Genomic DNA, 8,567 nt, shown 5'->3' with positions numbered 1-8,567 from the left:
TCAAGCTAGAGTTTTGGTAAAATATTATCATTAGGTAAGTTAAAGCTAGTTGTCTTTCTGGATTTTTATCCTTCTATTCTTTTAATAGACATAGAAGGAAGTTCATGTAGTGCCTTCCCTCTGAGATGATCTCCCAATGCATCCTGTCAGTGTCTGGTTTGTACATGGCTATTGGCATATTCTCTCCCATTAGATTGTGAACTCACTGAAGGCAGTGACCATTGGCTTCTCTTTGTATACTGAATGCATAGCACAGTGCCTGGCACATAGTAGGTGCTTAATAAATATTTGTTGACTTAAAAAGAAAGCCAAAGTACACAGGTATCACTTGCTACCCTTGGCTTTCTTGACACCTCACTCCCCCATGCTCTTTCATCACCAGCTTCCTCGCAATATCCCTTGCAAACACTTTGTATAACTTTTTGTATACTTTGTATTTACTTGAAATCTCAGGATCAAAAGATCATAGCTATAAAAATGAAAGGCAGCTGAAGTTAACTAATTCCCTTAGTTCAGTTTATCCCTCAATGGAATGGCAGCTTTTTAAAGGCAGGGTTGTTTTTGCTTTGTCTTTGTGGTTCAGTGACCTCCACATAGCAGTTACAGAAGAAATTTTTGTTGAATTGAATTAAAACCAGTACCTATCATGCAGCCAAGATCCCAAAGACAGAAAAACTGGAGAATGGCAAGAAATGGGGAGGGCAAGGAGACACCTGGCCAGCCTAGGAGAGACAGGGAAGAGGATACAGGGGGAATAAAGCCAGCTCCCTGTGCCCTGACCAGAACACCACCTCCACTCATGAGGTAAAACAGTGTTGGGGGGTAGACTGGGACTTGTACCTGTAGAAGAAGAGACCAAGAAAAAACTACGAAGCAGCTCTTAGCCCCTCTCCACAAAGTTCCAAGTAAGGAAAGAGCATAAGAGGGGAACTGTTCCTCCCCATAGAAGGCCCCAGGGAAAATAACTTTCTAAAAGGATTTCCTCAACTTTCTCCCACACTCCAGTAGGTTTCAATATTCTTCTTTTAGGCTGCCACTCTGCCAGAAATCACTTTCTCTGTAAGATTCAGTCCCCCTCCCCTTCCCCCAGTATAGCATTTGGAATTCTCAAATCTCCCCTTCCTTGCCCAGTCCATCTCTAGGAACAGGGTTCTGAATTCCTGGCCCAATCAACCTTTAGCACTTGGCTGTGATAAGCTTCTCCTCCCCTATCATGTGTACAAATGTGGTCATTACCAGCATGTCACCATGGCTAAGTGCTAGGAACCAACATGTACAATATCCTCTTTTATTCAATGCATTTGCAATCTCTTTGCAGTGGTTCCTGGTAGCAGCCATCAAAGACATTACCAGCACTTTCCTGTGATTAATTCAAAGAGTCTGCTTTGAACCCCTAGTCAGGGTTTGTGGGCACCATGGGCAAATACAGAAAGGGCCCACATGGTCCTATCCCTCAAGGAGCTGACAGAATCATAGCATGTCAGAACTGAAATGAACTTTAAGAATCATGGATTGAAATGTGCCAATTTTATAGGTGAGAAGACTGAGCCTCAGAGAGTTTAAGTTATTTGCTTAAGGTTAAACAACTGTCTAGTAAATTACAGAGTCAGAACTTGAATCCATACCTCATACCTTCCAATGAAGTGCTTTTCCAATGGCAATTTTGTGAATAAAAAAGAGATAGTCACCAAAAAAATAGGGAGATCAAAACTAGCTACAGAGATGCCAAAATAAGGTGTGCTAATGGAATAATGACAACTCCCATTCACAGAGTGCTTTGAAGGTTACAAAGTATTCTCTCCACTCAATTTTATGAGGTAGGCAGAGAAATTTCATTGCCTCCATTTTGCAGATGAGGAAACTGAGGCTGGAGAAGTGTTTCTCCCATGCTCACATATCCAGAAAGAAACAGAGCTAGATTCAAATTGAAGTAACCCTGAATCTAGGTTCATTCAATTATATCACATTGCCTTTCTGGTGGGAAGAAAGCTGGATCAAGAGTCACAGCACTTTGGGGCGGCCAGGTAGCACAGTGAGTAAGAGCACTGGCTCCAGTGTTGAGAAGACCTGGAGATCGAATCCCGGGCTCAGACACTTAGCACCCACCCAGAAACACCTGGCCGTGTAACCTTGAGCAAGTTACTTAACCCCAATTGCTTAGGGGCGGCCAGGTGGCTCAGCAAGTAAGAGCACCGGCTCCAGTGTCAGGATGACCTGGATCAAATCCGGGCTCAGATACTCAGCGCCACACCAAGAAATAATAACTGGCCGTGTAACCTTGAGCAAGTTACTTAACCCCAATTGCTTTAAAAAAAAAAAGAGTCACAGCACTTGGGTTCAAATCCCACCTCTTGTGTGGGGTACAAAGATTATGAGATATGGTACCTATCTATGTGGAACTAAGAAGCTTACAGCATGGATGTCATGTCCACATGACAGTGGGCAATCAAGTGGACATGTCTGTAGATTTCTCAACAAGAATAACTACTGAGCACCCCCAAAGGATCATGGGGTCATTTTTTCACATTAGAAGCGACCTTATAGGTCATATGATCTAATCTCATCATTTTTCAAATGAGTAAAATGAGATTCAGAGATGTCAATGCCTTGTCTAAGGTCTCACAGGTGAAGGACCTCAATTGAATCTCATTTTTTCCATGGACAGGCTGGATGAGACTGGGTACCAATAGTAATAATGTAGAACAGAAAAAAGACACAATTCTCTTCTGGACATAGAACGGATGTTACTCAGATACAATAGTGTATGTATCTATGTATCTATGTATGTATGGATGGATGTACACTTATATGTATGTACATATGTATTTTACCTTGATACAGTCAAGGTATTGGAGATTTTTCTTCAACTGTTTTTCTTACCTATAATAAAGGGTTCGATTCTGAGGACAAGAGGAGAAGGTATTTCCAGAAATGACCATGATGTAAAAGCAAAGGTTAGCAATAAATGCTTTAAAAAAATAAGAAATCAATGGACCTACTTAAAAAAAAACCTATGTTCTTGCCTATACACAGAAAAGATGTCTCTGTAGAAAATGTATCATAATTTTAGGAATGAAATCTCCTAGATTTCAAATACATTTATAAAATGTGCCTGGACACTTGGAAAAGGCAAGCAGCAATTACTCAGTTTAGAGGCCAGCCCCAGTGCTCTCAAGGTTTAACTTCTGAATGCCCCCTAAGCACAATCTCTCCCGACCAATACAGCAAAGAAAAGCCAAATAAACATCACAGGATGTCTTGATGAATATTTGGGGTGTGTTTCAGGGCTGTGTTTCAAAGCACAGCAAAAACGAACCCATTGCTAATGCACAAAGCTAATGAATAATGGCACTTCATGATGCATGACCCTAAGGAGCACACACTCTTTTCAATGGTGAGTTACTGAAATGCTCTCACCTCTTAAAAGTCTGAGCTGCATTTATTCTGCTTATCCTTCTGATCTGGGAAGTGTGTGAACACTTGGCAAATGATGTCCTAAATGGGTAATTTCCAATGGGGACCTCCCTTCTAGATCAGCTTTCCCCAACAATTCTGGTCTTTGTTCGCTGCTCTGATCTCCATCTGCTCACAGTCTCCCCCACCCCTTCTCTAAGCACCTGGGGAAAGAATTACTGGTTAAGGAACCCATCTCTTCTCCAGGTGTCTTGTCTGTACCCTCCCTTTACCCCAGGAAGGAAGAGAACTCAGATCTCTTTCCTACATCTAAGCTCTTTCTAGGTGTATAAGTAGAAGGAAGTCAAGATCTGACCTGACTCCTTGCCACACATATTCTCCTATGTTAAGAAGGGATTGAATAAGAAAAATACCATAGGAAGAGAATAGGGTCTTGCTTCTGAGTGAGTATAACTGTTGGGAAGATCAAATGATGTAACCACAATCATAATCAGGGTAGCTTATATTTATATAGTGCCTTAAGGTTTGAAGAGCCTTTTACATATATTAATCTTTTGCTCCTAGATATGAGACTGTGAAGTAGATATTATTATCCCCATCTTACAGGCAGGAAGAGGTTAAGAAACTTGCTAAGGGTCACAAAGCTAGTGTTTGATGCAGGATTTGCACTCACTTCTGTAAGCATTCTGTGTGACCATTATAGTTGTCTATGTTTTCCTATCAATGTTCTGGTTTAAAGGAATTGTCTTTCTTCCCTTTCCTTCCTCATCCTCTATTTCCTTTCTTCTATGATCCTTCCTATCCTTGTTCATGCTGTATATGACAGAACTCTACAATTATTTAGATAACAAAGACCTAAGAGCCCCAGTGGACTTCAAACTCAAAAGTGGAAGAACAAGCTTTTATTAAGCACCTACTATGTGGCATGTACTGTGGTAAGCACTTTACAAATCTTACCTCATTCGGTCCTCACAATAACCCTGGGAGGTAGGTGTCTTTATAATCTCCATTTCACTGTTGAGAGCACTGAGGCCGATTGAGATTATAACTGACTTGTCCAGAGTCACACAGCCAGTGGCTGAGGCAAAACTTGAACTCAGATCTTCTTGCCTCCAGGCCCAGGGCTGTACTCACCCCAGCACATAAGCATCTCATTGCGGTGCGGTGGCCCAAAGTGCTAGTGCTACCTGCTTCAAGGATGGTCCCCAGTCCAAGACTAGGAAGGCGATGGTTCTGTCTTGCTTTGCTCTGGTCAGAACACATTGGGAGTATTCTGTTCAGTTCACATATTAAGAAAGACATGAACAAACTAGAAAGTACCAGAAGGGGATCTGGATGGTTACATGAGGTGTACTTGAAGGAAAGGGAATATGTAGGCTGGAGAAGAGAATGGCATGGTACAGTGGGAAAGGCACCATATATAGGGAGTCAAAAGTCCTGGATTCCAATTCATCCTCAGACACCTACTAGCTGTGTGACCTTGGGCAAGCCATCTACCCTGCCTAATTCTCCACTGCCTCATCTGTAAGATGAGGCTTGGACTTGATCATTGCAACATTTCCTTGCATCTCTGAATCTAGAATATGATGTTCAATGATTCAAACACTAGCTCTGCTACCCATTCCTTGTGTAACTCTAAGTCAGCTACCCTATTGTAACCCTCACTTTCCTCATATATAAGATGCGAGGAATACTAGATGGCCTCTAAGTCCCGTTCCAGCTCCAAGTCTATGATTCTCTGTTCTTGTGATTTAGAAACAGCATGAGAGGTGCCTTTGGAGGGCTATGTGAAGAAGGAGGATTCAGTTTATACCACTTGGTCCCAAAGAATGGAATAAGAATGTCATACTGGAAGAGTGTGGAATTTGAGTCGACTGCCTTCAAACTCTAGCTCTTTTGTTTACTATCTGTGTGGCTTAGGGCTGGCCACAGTCTATGTGAGCTGCAGTTTTCCCATCTCTTAAATGACAGTGTTGGACTAGATGACCTCAAAAGTGTTCTTTCCCATTCTAAATAGATGGTTGTAAATGGCAGGCAGATTAATGCTCAGTGTATGGGAGAGAATCCTAAAATGAGAGCTATCCCCAAATGAGATGCTTTGGGAGGTAGTATTCCCTCCTCTACCACCCTGTTGCTGGAGAGGCTGAAGTGCCAATTGTGAAAAATGGTGTGAAAGGATACTTTGTCAGATGGGAGTTTCTACAGGCTGGGGCACAGGCACAGGCTTTTGCTGGGACCATGATCAATGCTTCTCCAGCATCAGAGAATACCAGAGCTGGAATTCCTCTAGCAAAGCCCTTGAGAGCCTGAGATCACCTCAACATCATGATAAAACAAATGTTCTTCACTCTGTGAGCTCCCTCAGAGTACAAAACACATCCAGTTGACAAAATCTGAGAGACACAAATCTTTCCAGGAAGTAGTCTCCCTCCCCCACTCCCACCACACCAAGGCTGCCAATTGCTCATTCAGGTAGCAATTTCCTTTAAGTCCATACACAGCCCACCATACGTCATGAAGTTGAAATACAGGAGTCAGCCTGAGTGAGTGAGGCAGCCCATGCTTGCTGTGTACTATCAGAAAATTCTCTTTAAGTTCCACAGAAAATAACTGAAATTCCTTTTAACACTAAGACTTTCCTCCATGATCATGGCAGGAAAAAAAAAGATGGAAAGTATTAATTTTAAATAAAATTGCTTGTTTTCCTGTTGACAGCCACAGAAGAAACAAGGAATTACCAGGTACTCTAGCTGTGCCCACGTAAATTGGGTGATTTCCTTCATTAGCTTTATCCAGGGAAAAGCATTTGTTCCTAGTTCTTCTGTGTACAATGGAGAAAACACAGGGAACCAAGCCACCTGATCTAAACACTTTAGGGGTTCAGGAACAAGACAGAAATGAGGGTTTTTCTCTGTGGATCAAAGTAAATTATAGTATTGCTGATTTAGGCGCTTGAAAAGACTAGTGGAGGAGTGTTGGGTAATAGAAAAAGCACCAAACTAAGAGACAGGAGACCCAGGGCTCCAATCCCAGACCAGCAATTAATGCAGAGCAGAATCTTACACAAATCACATAAACTCTCCAGTCCTCAGTTTGCTCATGTGGAAAATGGCTTGACTAGATGTTTTTATAGATTTTCTGAGTTGGAAAGAACAAAAGAAAATGCCTAATTCTGACTCTGTCCTTTCTGAAGTAGAGGCATCACAATGTAATGTGAAAGGTTTGAATGAGAATCAGAGGTTGAACCTAGTAAGGTTCAAATCCAAACCTTGGCATTTAGTGTTTACATGATACTGGATACATTGTAAGGCCTCAATTGGATCTCTTTGGGCATGCCTCAGTTTCCTCATAATTAGGATGAAAGGATTAGACTAAATATCTTCCATGAATATCCTTGACCTTGAAATCTATGACCCTATGGAAATGTTCTATCGCACCTGAACAGACACTCCACTAGCACCTCTCTGCCAAGTGTCTGTCTAGGATCTGCTTGGAATCTTCATTGAGAAGCATGATAAAGTGGAAAAAGCAATAGATTGGGGTGGCCAGGTAGCACAATGAGTAAGAGCACCGGCTCCAGTGTTGGGATGACCTGGAGATCAAATCCAGGCACAGATACTTAGCAACACACCAAGAAATAACTGGCCATGTAACCTTGAGCAAGTTACTTAACCCCGATTGCTTAAAAAAGTAAAGAAAAAGCAATGGATTTAGTGTCAGAGGATCTAGATTCAAATCCTAACTCTGCTTCCAATTATCTGTGTCACCTTGGGCTTTTCTTAACCTCTATGGGAATCCATCCCCCCCCTCATAAAGTGAGGGGGTTGATCATAGCTCTAAGTGCAGGATCCCTTGATCCCAAGGCAGGCTGTTCCATGTTAATAGAGCTGTATTTTAGAAACATTTCACCTTTTTGTGTCTTGGACCCCTTAAGCAGTCTAGTGAAGCCGAAGAATCCTTTCTCAGATTAACATTAAAGGTACAAAACTTAAAAAGATGGGATTACAAAAGAAACCAATTATATCGAAATCAGGTATTAAAAAAAATTGGAGCAGCTAGGTGGCAGTGAATAGAGCCCCAGCCCTAGAGTCAGGAGGACCTGAATTCTAATTCAGCCTGAGACACTTAACCCTTACTAGCCATGTAACCTTGGGAAAGTCACTGAACCCCAATTACCTTGCCTCCTCCCCCCCCTCAAAAAATTTGATTTCACAGTCCTCAGGTTAGGAACCCTGATTCAAATTATTAAACAGTTTATCCTGACCTCAAGTCTCACTCAGACTTTTGCCCACTTGCACCCATTGTGCTCTAGGACCAAGCAGAACATGCCTTGTCCCTCTTCTGTGTGACCAAAGAACATAAGATCCTTGAGGCCCCCAGCTATTGAGCTCCTCTCTGGGCCCAGCATGATACACTGCACAGAGCAGGAAATTAACATGCTTTTCTTGCCCACAACTGTGTCCATCTAGGTTACTGAGTCTGATGTCAATGTGCACCTGCCTTCAAATCCCGACTCTACCATTTCCTGCCTGTTGGACATTTCCCTTACCTTCTCTGGGCTTAAGTTACCTCATCTGTGAAATAAGAAGATCAGATTTGGTGACCTCTGTGATCCCTTTTAACTCATCTAAAGCTGTGATTCTAAGAACAGGTGCCCTCCTCGACTTCTCTTGGGCTAAATATCCCTACTTCTTCCCATCTGTCTTCTTCTCTGATCCTTTCCCCTTCTAAACTGCTGGCTCCACCAGACACCTAGGAACTAGTTTAGAGCCAAGTGACCCAAGGCCTTTCTCTTTTCAGGATTTCTAGGTGCTATAGCTCAAAATAAAAGAGTGCCTAGCCAAGAGTTCAGCAAAACCTCGACCCATGATGATACTGGGCCACACCTGCAACTTTGTTGGCCCATCTATTCCTGTAGTCACTGGTGCCCTCTGCTTCTTCTCTGATCAAAGAACAAACATGAATAGGTCCTCCCCACCCCCAGGAGTTTATACTTTAATGGTAGATACAGCACAAAAATAGGGAAAGATACTTAATATGTACAGTATAATATCAAGAGTGAGACAGCAGGGCAAGGTCTCCTGTAGGAGGTGGCAGCTGATCTGGGCTTTGAATGAAGCTAGACATTTTATGACTTGGAGATGAGAAGGGAG

At 42.3% G+C, this 8,567-nt stretch overlaps 1 protein-coding gene across 2 annotated transcripts in view; it reads right to left on the bottom strand.

Moving 5' to 3' along the window:
• Positions 1-8,567, bottom strand: part of PRKG1 (protein kinase cGMP-dependent 1) — a 1,429,727-nt gene that overhangs the window by 1,281,402 nt on the left and 139,758 nt on the right. The gene's annotated exons all lie outside the window — the stretch shown is intronic.

The sequence above is a fragment of the Petaurus breviceps genome, unplaced genomic scaffold (genome assembly GCF_028583685.1).
Source record: "Petaurus breviceps papuanus isolate PSGF00001 unplaced genomic scaffold, PetGlider_PUasm1.0 490, whole genome shotgun sequence".
Lineage (NCBI taxonomy): Eukaryota > Metazoa > Chordata > Mammalia > Diprotodontia > Petauridae > Petaurus > Petaurus breviceps.
Note: the sequence above shows the minus strand (reverse complement) of the source record. Positions and strands in the feature narration are given on the sequence as shown.